Genomic DNA, 17,616 nt, shown 5'->3' on the forward strand with positions numbered 1-17,616 from the left:
ACGCAAGTCATCCGGCATGCAGAGATAAAATACAGCAGCGTGTGGACCATTTTTAGCCCAAGGCATCTCATCTCATCAGGCCTTTTTTAGTCAAATGTATCGCCCACTGTCAGTCCCTTCGGGATCCATTCCTCATTCATCTTAATAAAGGTGAGGCAATCTAGACTTTTTTGACCTAGGCTACTTCTCTTCTCAGTGACAATACCTCCTGCTGCACTGAAGGTCCTTTCTGACAGGACACTTGAAGCGGGGCAGGCCAGAAGTTCTATCGCAAATTGGGATAGCTCAGGCCACAGGTCAAGCCTGCACACCCAGTAGTCAAAAGGTTCATCGCTTCTCAGAGTGTCGATATCTGCAGTTAAGGCGAGGTAGTCTGCTACCTGTCGGTCGAGTCGTTCTCTGAGGGTGGACCCCGAAGGGCTATGGCGATGCGTAGGACTTAAAAAGCTCTGCATGTCCTCCATCAACAACACGTCTGTAAAGCGTCCTGTCCTTGCCGGCGTGGTCATGGTAGGAGGAAGATTACTTTCACCTCTTCCCCTGTTAGATTCCCATTGTGCTGTGACATCACCCTTATACGCTGTGTAAAGCATACTTTTTAACTTGTTTTGGAACTGCTGCATCCTTTCCGACTTCCTGTAATTCCGTAACATTTCAGGCACTTTCTGCTTTTACCGGGGGTCTAGTAGCGTGGCCACCCAGTACAGGTCGTTCTGCTTCAGCCTTTTTATACGAGGGTCCCTCAACAGGCACGACAGCATAAAAGACCCCATTTGCACAAGGTTGGATGCCGAACTACTCATGTCCCGTTCCTCGTCCTCAAAGATCTCACTGAAGGTCTGTTCTTCCCCCCAGCCACGTACAACACCACGGGAACCACATAGGTGACAACGAGCACCCTGGGATGCCTGATGTGGTTGGTCTTCCTCCTCCTCAAAGCCACATTCCTCCTCTGACTCCTCTGACTCCTCTTCCTCAGACTCCTCTTCCAGCATTGCCTCAGGTCCAGCAAGCGATGCTGATAAGGCTGTTTCTGGTGGTGATGATGACCACAACTCTTCCTCTTACTCTTCACGCTCATCTACGGCCTGATCCAGCACTCTTCGCAGGGCACGCTCCAGGAAGAAAACAAATGGGATGATGTCGCTGATGGTGCCTTCGGTGCGACTGACTAGATTTGTCACCTCCTCAAAAGGACACATAAGCCTACAGGCATTGCGCATGAGCGTCCAGTAACGTGGCAAAAAAATACCTAGCTCCGCAGAGGCTGTCCTAGCACCCCGGTCATACAAATACTCGTTGATGGCTTTTTCTTGCTTGAGCAGGCGGTCGAACATTAGGAGTGTTGAATTCCAACGTGTCGGGCTGTCGCAAATCAAGCGCCTCACTGGCATGTTGTTTCGCCGCTGAATATCTGAAAAGTGCGCCATGGCCATGTAGGAACGCCTGAAATAGCCACACACCTTCCTGGCCTGCTTGAGGACGTCCTGTAAGCCTGGGTACTTATGCACAAAGCGTTGTGCGATCAGATTACACACATGTGCCATACACAGCACATGTGTCAACTTGCCCAAATTCAATGCCTTCAACAAATTGCTTCCGTTGTCACACACCACTTTGCCGATCTCCAGGTAGTGCGGAGTCAGCCACTGATCCACCTGTGCATTCAGGGTGGACAGGAGTGCTGGTCCGGTGTGACTCTCTGCTTTCAGGCAAGTCAACCCCAAGATGGCGTGACACTGTCGTATCCGGGATGTGGAATAGCCCCTGGGGAGCTGGGGGTGTGCAATTGATGTGGAGCAAGACGCAGCAGCAGAAAAGAACTCAGCCGAGGAGGTTAGCGAAGAGGATGGAGTAGGAGGAGTAGAGGAGGAGGCAGCAGGCCTGCCTGCAAGTCGTGGCGGTGTCACCAACTCCTCTGCAGGGCCACGCATTCCATGCTTGGCAGCCATCAGCAGATTTACCCAATGTGCAATGTACGTGATATACCTGCCCCAACACTGTGTGCCAGACATGCCATGACTTCCTTTTCCACAATAGAGTACAGGTTGGGGATTGCCTTTTGTGAAAAGAAATTTCGGCCGGGTACCTTCCACTGCGGTGTCCCAATAGCTACAAATTTTTTGAAGGCCTCAGACTCCACCAGCTTGTATGGTAAAAGCTGGCGGGCTAAGAGTTCCGACAAGCCAGCTGTCAGACGCCGGGCAAGGGGGTGACTCTGTGACATTGGCTTCTTACGCTCAAACATGTCCTTGACAGACACCTGACTGTGGGCAGATGAGCAGGAACTGCTCAAGGCGAGAGATGGAGTGGCGGGTGGTTGAGAGGGGGCAAGAAGGACAGCAGTGGTTGACGTGGCTGAAGATGCTGGACCAGGAGGAGGATGGCGGCTTTGAGTTTGTGTGCTGCTTGTACTCATCATCATGTGTTGATCCCATAGGCGTTTGTGATGTGAGATCATGTGCCTTCGCAAAGCAGTTGTACCTAGGTGGGTGTTGGACTTCCCACGACTTAGTTTCTTTTGGCACAGGTTGCAAATGGCATCGCTGTTATCAGAGGCAGACAAACAAAAAATGCCACACTGCTGAGCTTTGCAATGACGGCATTCTGGTGGTGGCAACAGCATGCGTTGATTGGCGTGCTGTCTGGCTGACCCCGGGTGCCGATACATGCTGTCTGACTGTGCCACTAGCTCCTTGCGACGACCTCCCCCTGCTTCCAACTCGTCTCCTCCTCCTCTTTGTCTCCCCATCTGAACTTTCTTCCTTATCTTCTTCTCTTCTAGCGGGCACCCACGTGACATCCACGGACACATCGTCATCATCAACCGCTTCACTTGTATTGACAACTCAGCAAAGGAAGCAGCAGCGGGTACAACATTATCATCATCACACCGTGCGTCCATGTGTGTAATCCTGCCTGACTGAGACATATCCCTGTTATCTACGTCCTCTGGCAATAATGGTAGCGCATCACTCATTTCTTCCAACTGATGTGTAAATAACTCCTCTGACATTTCAAGTGAAGCCGCTGTGGTGCTAGTGTTGGTGGTGGCGTCAGGCGGGCGAGTGGTAACTTGAGAGATGCCCGAAGCTGAGCTGGAGGAGGATGGTGCGTCAAGGTTCCGAGCGGAAGCTGTAGGAGATTGGGTGTCCTGTGTTAGCCAGTCAACTATGTCCTCAGAACTTTTTGAGTTCAGGGTACGTGGCCTCTGAACACTGGACATTATTCTAGGGCCAAAGGAAATCACAGCACCACAGCACCATGACCACGACGACCCCTGCGGAGTGGCCTGCCTCTGCCTGTCATTTTTTTTAGATTAGTTGTACTATGCGTGCAAGCTACTGTGACACCAGATATGAGTGGTGGCACTGTGCACTGGCAGTAGTTGGCACAGTACACGCTGACGCTAAAGGCCTGACACACACGCTTGCCAGCAGCTAACTGCAATTATATTACAGTCAAAATTTAATTTTTATTTTTTTTATGTAATCTACTGTGACACCAGATATGAGTGGCACTGGTGGCACTGTGCACTGGCAGTAGTTGGCACAGTACAAGCTGACGCTAAAGGCCTGACACACACGCTTGCAGGCAACTAACTGCAATTATATTACTGTCAAAAATGTTTTTGTTTTTTTTATGTAATCTACTGTAACACCAGATATGAGGGCTTTTTGGGGTGCTGTCAGGACGCTGTCCTTACAGCAGATCAGATGAGTCTTTCCGGACTGGAGTGGACACTGACTACACTGGCCTAACTATCAATTTCCCTATTAAATCAGCAGCAGCTGCACTGTCCCTCCTCTCACTAAGACTGCAGCTTCCGAATGAATCTAAGATGGATGCTGTCCTTGCTTTTTTCTAGGAGGTGGGAGGATCTGGGAGGGAGGGTATGCTGCTGATTGGCTGGAATGTGTCTGCTGACTGAGATGTACAGCGTCAAAGTTTGCTCAATGATGACAAATAGGGGGCGGACCGAACATCGCATATGTTCGCCCGCCGAGGCGAACGCGAACAATCGATGTTCGCCGGGAACTGTTCGGGACATCTCTATTGGTCATCTAGAATAGCGTACATTCTTATGGTCTTCTCTGGTTGTGCAGTAGGAAACATATCCACGAGGCAGATCTTGGAACAAGACTTAGCGCACACAAGTCCTTCTCCGCATACCTCTGTGCATCTGGGCGTTACGGTAGTGGTCGGCACTCTCCCCGCCATGACTCTCCCTGCCTTGATCGGAATGGGGCTTGTGCCAGCTAACTGGTTCTAGGTTCCGCCTGATTGGTCCCGGGTTAACGGCGGACACATTTAGATCACTATTACATTCAGAACACTTGACTGGAACCTCACAGTCTCTTTCGAAATGCTCAGTGGATGCACAGCATCTGAAGCAGATATTATGACTCCTTAGGAACTCCTTACGTTCCTCAAAGGGCTTTCCTATGAAGACACGGCACTTCCTTAAAGGATGTGGTTTATCATGGAAAAGGCAATGACAATTGGCTTCCTTAGGGCTTTCGTTTCCAATGAAAGTGGCTGCGTTAATAGTGGGCACAACCCCTGTCTTTTTTACAGAAATTAAACCTTTAGAGTTTCTCTGTCTAGGACTGAAAGTTTTGTGTCTCTGTTTAGTAGAGCCCAAAGATGTTGGTCCCCAAGGTGTTTAAGCTCGGATCGTTTTTGGCTCTAGCTAAGTCCTTGATGAACTTACAGAAGAATGAAAATGGTGGAAAGGGAACAAAATGTTGCTCCTTGTATTTTGAACCTGCTGTTGCCCATTGATCTTGAACATTGAGGGGTTATTTCTCCACGATCAGGCCCACACCATGGGAGGTGTCAAAAAAGCTGAGACCTGGTCTCCCTTGATGATTTCAAACTCAAGAAGAAGGTAGCTTAATTCCTGGAACCCTCGGCAGTCTGTGTTTGGTTAATTCAGAGAAGTCGTATAGTTTAAATAAGGCACGTTTAACTACTTACAAGCCGTCGTATGTCTGCTCTAATCTTTCCCATGCGAGATGAAGGCTTTTGACTGGTTCGTAGATATGAACGGTTTTGAGTCTCTTAACACAGTTTGACGACCGTGGACCTAGCCATCTAATTAGTAAGTCAAGTTCTTGCATAGGCGGAACACCAAGCGTTTGAACTGTTGTCTTGAAGGTGGCCTTCCAACTTCTATAGTTCTCTGGGCAATCATCAAAGTTCGTAAGGCTAGTACTGTTGAGGTACTTAGCGATTTCTGATGAGTCATTTCTTTCCTGCATGATGGCGATGGGAACTTCTCCCTCGCTGGTGTTATTGGCACCATCTGATACCCTATGTTTGGGGGTCGGAAGATGGAATGGAGTGGCAGCTGGGTTGAGCGTAAGTAAAGGCTTCACATCTGGGTCTTGGTCGCTATGCGACTAGTCTCAGGAGGGTTTAATGTGATTTAATGAGCTTGAAGTGGCTTGGTCTCTAATGGAGCCTGAAATACTGTGTAAGGTGCCAGAGGTTTGAAGGAAAGAGAAATGTCCACTAGACTGGGGTCAACTATAAAGTTATCCGCTGCCTCTTTTTCTACTCGCATGAGTTCAGCAGGCTGGCGTGCAGAGACCGAATCTTTTGGTGCACATACATTGACCTTGCCTTGGTTTAGGACGAATTGCAGGGTAAGCCTTTCTGAGTCATTAGATATCTTGGACATAGGATGATAAGCTTCTTCTTCTCCAGCAGCTTCTTCTTCTAGAACTCTCAGTTCAGCCATTGTTACTGCTTCTTCCCTTTCCTTCTGAAGGACCTCCAACTGCCTTGGCTTTGGTCACTTGTGCTTGAGCCTGTATAGCTGCTTGATTAATTTGTGATTGGGCTTGTGTCTCTGCGACTTGTGCCTTAATGGCTTCTTCCTTTCTAATGCAGTGAGCTTGTACCTTCGCTGCTTTTGCGCGTGCTAACACCAGTGAGTTATTCAGTGAAGAGTGCTGTGAGTGAGACCTTAGCAATAAGGACTGAGCAATAGATTTCGAGGAACGGGATGAAGCCTTGGAGTGCCTTGAAAAGTTAGAATTGCGGGATGCAGTTTCATATTGTTGTGATATCTTGTCCTCTAGCATTGACTTGACTGCCACAAATCTGCTATATCTTTCATCATTATGTGCAGTGTGGGTCGAGACTTGATAACCGAGAAGAATATTTTTCAGACAGTCTCTTATAACTTTCATAGGTCTTATTTAATTTTGTACACATGGCCTTTAATTGATCTTCATTATAGCCTGATCCATGTGTTGCATCCATACATTGTTTAGTCTTTTCTCACAAACTGGATAAGTTATTACATATCTCAATTTTGTTAGTTAGGAGGGCCTCTTTCATTTTTAAAGAGGGCTTGGAAATCATTTTAGCTGTGTCTTCCATTTCCATTTGTTACACAGCAACTACCTCTGGTGGTAGTTCAGTCTTTCAGTAGCTTACAATGTTGGCCGGGTGCCAGAAAGGCAGTCACATGACCTCCTACTGCAGGTGTTGTTTTGAATTAAGCCTTGCAATGTATCAATATGATGGGCTCTGCCCAGTAACTTGATAGCAGGCAGATGATATTTGCCTCAGAAAAACAGGGCTAAGGCTACTTTCACACTTGCGACAGGACGGATCCGACAGGCTGCTCACCATGTCGGATCCGTCCTTCCGCTATTTCGCCGTGCCGCCGGACCTCTGCTCCGTCCCCATTGACTATAATGGGGACAGGGGCGGAGCTCCGGCGCAGCACGGCGGTGCGCGGCGAAAGGCCGCCGGACTAAAAGTCCTGCATGTCCGACTTTTTAGTCTGGCGGCTTTCGCCGTGCACCGCCGTGCTGCGCCGGAGCTCCGCCCCCGTCCCCATTATAGTCAATGGGGACGGAGCAGAGGTCTGGCGGCACGGCGGAATAGCGGAAGGACGGATCCGACATGGTGAACAGCCTGTCGGATCCGTCCTGCCGCAAGTGTGAAAGTACCCTAAATGCAGTTCCTTGCTTGTAGGAAAACTGCAATTGTTAGAAGCTTCTGCGATCCTCAGTGAATGCAGAGCAGAGCAGGATATGATGAAAAAGTCTTACACAAGCAGTGCAATTACCCTCCACTGCAGCAAGCAGGAGACTAATGATGATGTCTATTACTTGGAGGAAGGGAATATTGTATCCTTAGCAAGAGAAGGAGAGTACTAAGGCAATTCTTTTACTGTGGCATTTCAAAAGTCAAGTTGTTATTGGTATTGTGTACTTTTTCAAATTAGACTGCTTGTGGGCTATGGGTGGGCTGGCATATTTTAGGTGCTTCTGTTTCTAACGTGCCAGTATTGGGCATGTTGATGGGATCCGTTATTTCACCCACATTGGCTTATATTCTACTGGCCGAGTATTGGGCACTTAAATGGGACACATTATTTCGCCCACATTTTTAACCAGTGTTAATGGGCGACTATTGATGGCCACTATAGGGGCATCCACAAGGGGCACTATATAGGTGAAAAAACAGAAATGCACAAAAGATCGTTTCAAATTTTGTAATTTAGGCATAGTAATAAACAACCAAAATGGAAAATAAAATAATATAGAAACACTCTTTTCAGAAGAAAAATATAAATTAACATAAACTTAGATGGCTTCCAATTGCCAGGGTAACACCCCATGTGGTGATAAAAAATATGCGGTGAAGTGGTCCCGGACAGCCGCACCGTGTCTGGTCCCACGCACACCGCTCGGATTAGGACTCTCCAGGGAATGGCTGAGGGAATCTTCAAAATTAAAGCCATCCCGTACACGTACAAAATTATGCAGAGCACACGCTGCCTTCACGGCCGAGATGGCGATCTCCAATTTTAAATGAATAGGAGAATGGAGAAAGCGCCGTTTGTTTGCTAAAATGCCGAAGGCGCACTCCACCACCCTGCGTGCCCTTGTCAGCCGGTAATTAAATACCCGCCTGGCAATGGAGAGTCCCCAGCTGGAGTACGGCCTCATCAGATGCTCCCCCAGCGCAAAGGCCTCGTCCCCCACAAAAACAAAGGGCATAGCCGGATAAGTGGTCCCAGGCAGTGTGGTGTTCCCCGGGAGGTCCAGCTCATTATTATTGAGCATTTGCCAAAAGGCAGAATGCCCCAAAACAGCTGAGTCTGAGCTGCTGCCGTAGGACCCCACGTCAATGTACCTGAAGCAATAGTTTGCATCACACACCGCAAAAAGAACAAACGAAAAATATTTCTTATAATTAAAAAATTGACTCCCGCTCCTGATGGGCTTCTTAACGCGGATGTGCTTGCCGTCTATTGCTGACACACAGTTCGGGAAATTGCAGGATTTAAAAAAATGATCCGCAATTTGCAGCCAGTACTCCTTATGTGGTTGGGCCATGACAGCAGGATGAAGGACGTCCCAAATTGCCACGCAGGTTTCCCGGACGACCATACTGGCTGTGGACTTCCCGATGAGAAAGGCGAAGTGTAGACTGGCCAATGACTGTCCGGTAGCTAAATACCTGAAACAAATGTAAGAAAATAAAGAGACATTAACGGCAAATCAAATCATCAAAGGCAAATGGAAAAGCCTGAAAGACGCCTTTATCTGCCATAGGCGCAAAGAAAGGGAGCAGAGGAGCGGATCGTCCCCAAGCGCACGCTCCAGTTACGTGCATGCCCAACAGATGTCATTTTTGGTACCGTGCACGGAAATGCGGAGGTGAGTCAAGGGCATACACATTGAGGAGAGGATGTGGTATGACATGACATACATTCAATTTCATATGGGGAACATACTTACCTATATTTTCCACTTCACAGCACCGATAGTAGCTGGGAACTCAGCCAGGCGCAAGATGACGATGAAGAGGACGAGGGCACAACCATGGACAGTGAGCCCGGACCATCTATGGGGCCAATGAGTCCTCCAGGCCCCCCACCCACTCCGAGTTTCGTGAGCCCCATGCAGACTGTCCCAGCCGTCCCAGAGGCAAGCCCCGACATAAAAGGAGGAGAACAGAGAGGCATGAGGACAGGCTAATAGGCTGTGCCAAAACTTACAAGTGATGCCTATTTTCTCCTCAGTCTAGAGGAGAAAATGCTACATGTGCCCAGAAATCTGGTCACACAAGTAAGGGATGAGGTGTCTAAGACCATTGATAAATATTGCATCCCTTATGAGATCCCAACGTCTATCAGTGCCCCACAGCAGGCCCCACAGCAGGCCCCACTGCAGCCAGCACAGCAGCCAGCACAATATGGGCAACAATATGGGCCACAATATTGCCCCCAATATGGGCCACAATATGGCCCACAATATGGGCCACTACATCCCCAACATGCACAACAACACCCTCACACATACCCAGCACACACATACACACAAAGTAACATACAACACCCTCTTGACACATGGCAGACACAACACACATCATACCCATATCCCTCTACAAGCACGGGCCCAAGCACCTCCACCACCACCACCACTGAAATGCCACCCACCAATCAGTCTTGCGGAGCCAGAGAGACACGGCGGGATCCCGAGGTGGAGTTTTCAGGGCCGCAATATGAAACCCTTTGAAAATTAAAAGAGGGAAATTCTCAGGCTCAAGGGTTTTGGAGCCAAAAAGGTCACATATATAGGAAAAGTTTTCTAATATTTTTATGTTGTTTAAAAAAAATTGCTCCTTTGTTTGTTAAACAGAGTTAACACATTTTAGTTGGAAATGTACGATGTTAATACATTCACCAAAGATAAAAAATGTAAAGCAAATGTTTGGACTATTTTTTGAAAGTGAGGGGTAAAACATGGCCAAATGTGGATACATGATGCATGTATGGGATATCTATGCCACACGTTGACAACATACACATCACATACCCCCCGCACAAACACTCATACGTCACAAACAACAAGAGAAACACGGCGAAACTCAGATCCTGGCACAACACACTGCAAATGGTTTAAATGGCCACAATAATAGGCTACTTACCGCAAAGTAATGACCAGTCTTTCCACTGGTGGGATGCAGTCCCGCATGAAGGTGTCCTGACGCTGCAAATGAGGGGACAACAGCACCAGGAGCTCGTCAAAGCTGGGAAACAATAAAATGTTCATGGTTAACAATACAAAAAGCACAAAACACTTAGCTTAACCATTGAAAAAACATTGCAACAACGTATACGTACTAACCTGTGGATGGACATCCTGGTGTAGTCAAAAAACTTGTCCTCATGGGCACGGACGTTCGCATACAGTGCCCAGAACTGGCCCCTCTCCTGTCTATTGGCAATGACAGGATGGACCCAGAAACGTCGCCCGCTGTCCCGCCTTCTCCTCAAGCGTTCCAGGTCGATAGCTGCAATAAGTGCCGCAACACGTCGCCGTCTATAGCATTCCATGACTCCAAACCACACACTCTACCAACACACATGGAATTTCACACCTACAATGCCCTATGATTGGCCAAACTTCATATAGACAGGGATATTTGCTCATTGGACAACACTGCAGTCAATCACACAAACGCGCGTCAAACGCGCGTTTACTATTGCAAAAAACGCGCATAAAAACGCGCGTCTCAGAAACGCTCAGGTGTGAACCCAGGGTAAGTAAACACACTATAACAATACACTAATACTAACTACAATTACAATAATACACTTACTATACAGCACTAACTATACAGTACTAAACTACACTACACAATCCCAAGTTCCACCCACAAACTAGTTATACAATACTCTCACACATTTATATTAGCAGCCCACCCACCTGGTTCTACTTACTGTCCCTATGGGGTATGACAAGGGTTAACGGTGGCACTGCAGGGGTGTATGCAGGCCACAGACACAAATACAGTAATAGGGGTGAGGTACAGTGGGGGGGTGATCAGGGCTTCAGGGATCGTTGGTGGGACAGGGTAGGTAAGGGTTGACAATGTGGGTGTTCAGGGCTGTACAGCAATGCAGGGGTTAATACCCTACAAGTGTACAGTGAGGAGGTGATCAGGGGTTATTCAGGGGAGTAGGGGTTTGGATATGCAGGGGTTAACCAGGGGGGGATATAGGGGTTAACCAGGGGGGATCACTTACAAGTCTAATTATACGCTATGTAGTTAAGGCTGACATGTCAGCCTGCATTTGTGGGAGGGGCGGAGGTGCCTTTAAATAGCCAGGGCACGCGTTCCTCCTTGCCCGTGAGCTATCTGTGCAAGGAGGAGTTACTGCTGTTGTTTCCCGCCTAGCTCACGTCGCCAACACACACGTGTATCCAGCCACCCGTAAGTATGCTGGGGCCGCGGCTCCCTTCAACTGACAGGCTGCTCCGGTGTGCTGCAGCCGAACTCACAGGTAACATGGCTGCCCCCCCCTTATTTTCCCTAGGTTCAGGCTTGCCGGTCCCCTGCCTACTGCCCCCAGTACCTGGCCACCGTCGGCTTCCCTCAGCGCTGCCCGCCTGGGTTCTGTGTTTCAGCCGGGTGTCGGATCCCACACCAGACCGTATCCCCCATCGCTGCGTCCCTCGGTCTCCCGCGCAAGTCCCGCGATACTTCGGCACCTCCTCCCTGCTTCTGCCCGGTCAGATTGTCCGACTTGTTCCTCCTTCTCCTGCTGCCGCTCAGCGTTCCCACAGGGTGGCAGCATGGAGACAGCTTGATAAAGTTTAAAAAAAAAAAAAAAAAAAAGAGCAAGCAGGACAACCATAGCTTACCCTAGGTTGTCTGTTAAAGTTATATAAAAAAAAAAAAAAAAAAACACAACAAAGCCAAGCAGCCCAACCTGGGGGAAAATAAGTCCATAAAATCATTAAGTAACATGGACACAAATCAAAAACTATCATAAAAAAAAAAATGTTTATCGTCAGTTGCTTACGTTGCCCCGGGCAACACTGCTGCCACTGTTCCCGCAGGTCACCGTCATATATCCAACGCTCAATTTTACATATCACTGCATGTTTGGGGCCTGTCACTCTTTCCCGGCCATACGTTTTTTACTGGCTTCATGCGGATGCCTGCGACATCATCCAGGTCACGGCTTTAATATTTCCATGTATGATTAATTCTGTTGCCCTGTTACGTCCTGCAGGCTCACGTGTTCAATTCGATAATTTCCGTTGCCTGCCACGTCTTCGGTCTTACGTTTAACTTAATTATTCAGCCTGTAAATGCCATCCAGGTTCACGTTTTACTCTGTTATAATTTTGGTTGCCTGTTACGTTGTTCAGGTTTACGTTTTTAATTCGTACTTCTGTGGCCTGCTACGTCGCCGGCCTTACGTTTTTAATTTATAAATGATGCCTGTCACGTCAACCAGGTGTACGTTTTTAACTGAGCATAAACTCTGCCTGTTACGTTCTGCAGGTTTACGTTTTTAATTCAATAAATTATGTTGCCTGCTACGTGTTGGGCTTACGTTTTATTTTTCATGTGGCCTGTCCCGCCATCCAGGTTTACGTTTTTAACTTTTATGGTAATTTTGTTGCTTGTTACGTCATGCGGGCTCACGTTTTTAAATCATTAATTCTGTTGCCTGGTCGTTTTCAGGCTTACGTTTTAAAATGAATAAAGATTTTTTTTTTTTTTTTTTCAATGTTCTTGTTACCTCTCTCCCAGCCTCATGTGTACTAACATTATCGTCCTGTACACTTCAGGTCCGGGGCCAGTTGTGATTGCTCCTTTGTTTTTCCAGGGTCATTCTTCAGGTACCGTCTAGTCATTCTTACTTCGGTGCGCACCTCTTTGTCACAGTACACTTCCCTCCACGGTTAGTCACGTCATAATCACCAGCTGTCACTTTCTTTTTCAGGTCCACACAGGTAAGCGCTCACATTCCGGTCTGCACCAGCACAAAAAATAAAAAATAAAATAAATTTATAATTTATTTAATAATACAATGTCCACCATCACGGGGAACTATTTACTCCAGGGTCGTCCGACCTTTAATTCTGTCACCATTTCTCACTCCAACAGTATGTCCCATCTATCGGACCACGAGGATTCCTTATCCATCCCTGATTCGTCCGCTTCCGCCCACGGCAGCACCATGTCACTCAGGAGTTGGACCATTCCAAGAATAATCAAAGAGCTCAACAGCCGAGGGATTTGTTACCCTGCGTCGGCTCGGAAGGCGGAGCTATACCGACTCCTGGTGTCCGAGCCCACGGCCCCTCCAGCGGATCAAGTGCCCATGTCAACGATTCAGCTTTCATTGGCACAGTTGCATGCCACAATCAACAACATTGCCACTTCTGTCTCGGATATGCAGGCCAGACTGGTGGCGGTAGAATCCAGAGGGCTGTCACCTTGTCCCTCCATCCCTCCGGTTCCATTGGTCACTGCATCGTGTTCCCATTCCCCAGGTAGGGCTTCGTTCACACCTGAGGTAGCTCCGGCACACTTTGTCCCAGATAACATTAGAAGGGATATTATAGACGGCAAGGACGTAAATTTAGCTAGCATTCTCATTGCTACCCATGACACCATTGACAATCGGACCATCGCGTGCGGCGACGTTTCCATCACTCTAAAAGCCAGGGACGTCCGCCTTAACAAAAAATTATCCATCCCCGAATTTGTCCTGGCCTTCAGCTTATTTAGGGACATCATCTGCTCCGCCTGCCCTGGAAGACGGGAGGAACTGGACACCTACCTGTACAGGGTCACGGATCTGGGCCACACGTATGGCGGCCACGCCTTCTATGATTACCATCGCTCGTTTTCGGCCAAGGCGGCCGCCACTCTGGCCCAGTTCCACCGCACCACTAATTGGGCATCCATGGACATGGAGCTCTTTTGCCGCCATTTTGCTGGTCTCAAGGCACCAGCTTGTGCGTCGTGCAATTCCATCCTCCACTCGTCAGATTGGTGCCCCAACGTGGTCCCTCCCGTCTCCCAGGGCAGGTTCCTTCCCAGCGCCTCCAGTTTCACACCAAGACCCACTCCATCCACCGACAAATTAGGCCGCCCCATAGTTTTCCTGGGTAATAGTCAATTGTGCAACAATTACAACTTGGCCATATGTAATTATAATAAATGTCGAGCCCTGCACATTTGCTCTGGTTGCTTTAGAGCCCATCCCATCACAGCTTGCCCTCAGCGTTCCTCCAGGACCTCCTGACTAGTCGGAGTCAACATAGATCTCCTGGCAACTCTCCTACACAACCATCCCAATCCCCGTTTTGTGCAGTTTCTCACAGTAGGGTTTTCAGAGGGTTTTCATACGGGTCTGGTCGCACTTCCCCAGTCCACCTGGGAGGGTCCCAACCTCCTCTCAGCAGCCAAGGATACCGACTCGGTAGGAGGCCTCATACAATCAGAGCTGGAGAAGGGATTCCTCATAGGGCCATTTTCCACTGTCCCCTTCGATTCATGGAGGGTCAGCCCTATCGGCATTGTGGCAAAAAAATTCTCAAATAAAAAACGTCTAATCTATGATCTTTCTGCGCCTCATGGTTCCGTCATCCCGAGTTTAAATTCTCTGATCCCCTCCGAAGAGTTTTCCATGAGGTACTCCTCAGTGGATGAAGCCATACAACTCATTCTCCAGGTTGGCAGAGGGGCTTGGCTATCCAAGGCGGATATCGCAGACGCGTTCAAATTGCTCCCCATTCACCCGCAGCTCTGGAGGTGGTACGGCATCAAATGGCAAAATCTTTATTATTTTGCTAGCCGTCTGACCTTTGGATCCAAGAGCAGCCCCTGGTTGTTTGATCAGTTCGCGCAGGCTCTGCATTGGATTCTAGTCAACTGCTGCGATTGCCCGCTGGTCATCCATTACCTGGATGATTTCCTGTTGGTTGAATCCCCAGGTATTAGACCCAGCAAGCTCAGGTCCCTTCTCCGGGTCTTCTCTGTGCTCAATGTTCCTGTCGCCTCTTCAAAGATAGAAGGCCCTTCGACGGTAATTACCTTTCTAGGGATAGTGTTGGACTCCGTTAAAATGCAAGCTAGGCTTCCGGAAGAGAAGCTTGCCAAAATTAGGGAAGAGATCTCCAAGGCAGCAGGCTCCAGGCGTTTCACTAAGGTTGAGTTACAATCTTTGCTGGGTATGTTGAACTTTGCTACCAGGATCATGCCGCAGGGCAGAGCTTTCACTTCCCGTTTGCTACAGCTGCTTCCAGCAGCCTCCGAGCAGGATAGTCTCATCTGCCTAGACAGCCAAGCGATCGCGGATTTAGCAATGTGGGACACGTTCCTCGCCAGCTGGAACGGTGTCTCCATGTTTGTCCCACTATGGGGTCCCACATCAGCCACGATCTTCACGGACGCCGCGGCTTCTGCAGGTTACGCAGCAATCAGCGGGAATCAGTGGTTCGCTGGTCCCTGGCCCCCAGAGGTGTCTTCTGCGCAGCAAGCCTTAAAATCTTCCCCTTTACTAGAGGTGTACCCCATTGTAGCGGCGGCTCAAGTTTGGGGCAGTCAATGGGCCAATTCATCGGTAGTTTTCATCACGGATAATCAGGCGGTGGTAGACATAATCGCCAAAGGCAGATCGAAATCTCCATTCATCATGTCATTTGTCCGTAGATTGGTCTGGCTTTCCCTCTGTCACAATTTTCATGTCACTTGCAGGCATATCCAGGGTAAACAAAATATCGCCGCAGATGCCTTGTCACGATTTCATTTTCATGATTTTTTCCAGGCAATGCCGGAGGCGGACCAAGTGGGTCTTTCCCCTCCTGCGTTCCAGACTCTGATCTTGGATTAAAATCGTTCATTGATTCAGCAAAAAGTCTGGTGAGAAATTCTTTATCGGTCAACACGTCCAGAAACTATAGAACAGGCTGGAATGTGTTCCACAAGTTCACGCTCCTTCACCCAAGACATGATACCGGCAAGACGGCGTACATCATGGCTTTCTTGGCATACTGCCATTTGGAGCTCAAACTGTCCTACAATTCCATAAAGCTATACCTGGCCGGGGTACAGCATTTCCTCTCATTAGAAGATCCGGACTGTAGATCGATTTTCCTGTCACAACCGATAAAAGCCACCCTTAGGGGCATTCAAAAAAGTAGCAGGGGTCCAAGCTCTCTCAGACAGCCGGTATCAGGAGAGCTCTTCAGGAAGTTATCCACCTCCCTAGATGGTAATCCTTTTGGGCTCCTTGCTAGTACCGTGGTCAAAGCGGCCATGTACCTCAGCTTTTATGGTTTTTTGCGGCCAGGGGAATTCACCAGCTCCTCTGCTAAAGCCAAAGGCTTGACTAGGGGCCAGCTGGTCCGGCAGGGAGACCAGTTCATCCTGTACCTCGCTTCATCTAAGACATCTCAAGTCGGTCCACCAGTGGGGATCAGGTACTTCCCCACTTTCAATGAATGGTGCCCGATCCAGGTCCTCCAGCAGCTCCTGGCGGTGTTGGGCGATTCGGCCCGAGACAGCCCGTTGCTTCCCCTTAAAGTCAGATCCATCACGTCATCCCAATTCATCTCGCACATCCGTTCCCTAGTGGCGGGTTTAGGTCATGATCCAAAAACCATTTCAGGGCATTCCTTCCGCATTGGGGCTGCATCCGCAGCATCAAGGCATAATGTACCAGCTCACATCATCCAAAAAATGGGGCGCTGGCACTCGGCATGCTACGGGCGCTACATTCCGAATCCACACCGGGAGATATCCAAGGCCTTCTGTAGTCTGGTTTTATGATGTTCTGCAGGTACAATAAACTCCCTTTTCTACACTACCTGGCTTGTTCTTTGCCCCCTTATAGGCCTACCCGCGTTCATGGCTAAGGGCACACCACCAGCCATTTAGTCCAGGTATGAGGTAAGTAAACAGGGCAGGCCTGTCCCCCGCTATTCTACACAAGGTCTTCGCATCCGCAGCCGTGACCACAAGTAGTTAAGGCTGACATGTCAGCCTGCATTTGTGGGAGGGGCGGAGGTGCCTTTAAATAGCCAGGGCACGCGTTCCTCCTTGCCCGTGAGCTATCTGTGCCCCTCCCACCCTCCCTCATTTTTCTACTTCTACCAGGGTATGCCCCCTTATAGGCCTACCCGCGTTCATGGCTAAGGGCACACCACCAGCCATTTAGTCCAGGTATGAGGTAAGTAAACAGGGCAGGCCTGTCCCCCGCTATTCTACACAAGGTCTTCGCATCCGCAGCCGTGACCACAAATATATATATATATATATATATATATATTTATAGATAAATGGTTATAAATATATATATATATATATATATATGCAGGGAAGGGGTGAATCAGGGCAGGTGTATTAGGGGTCTGGAGGGAAAGGGTTACTCAGCCATCTTCAGGGCCATGTGGCCTCTCTTCCTTCAGGGAGCAGTCCCCATGTGTCTCTGATTGTAGTCCAGGTTCCAAGACCACCTCTGTCCTGCTTGGGCTAATATAGCCCAAAAGCAGCCCCCTCCTCCTCAGGCATGTGCCCAAGAGTCCTCCCCCCCTAGTCCCAAAAATGCTGGGAGTAGGGGCATGGAGTTTAGCCATAGGGCAGAGGTGTGGAAAACAGGTTTATGATGTCTCTGGTTAGAAAGCCCCCTCACAAACGGTGCCAGAGAGTCTGATTGTTTGGGGCCTGAACAAAAGAGGACTAGATACTAATCAGCTGTTATCCTACAGGCTATCAGCACAAGTTTTTCTCTAAACATGGGGGATGAACTGTTGATAAGAGTTGGAATTG

This window comes from Bufo bufo, chromosome 10, assembly GCF_905171765.1.
Source record: "Bufo bufo chromosome 10, aBufBuf1.1, whole genome shotgun sequence".
Classification (NCBI taxonomy): Eukaryota; Metazoa; Chordata; class Amphibia; order Anura; family Bufonidae; genus Bufo; species Bufo bufo.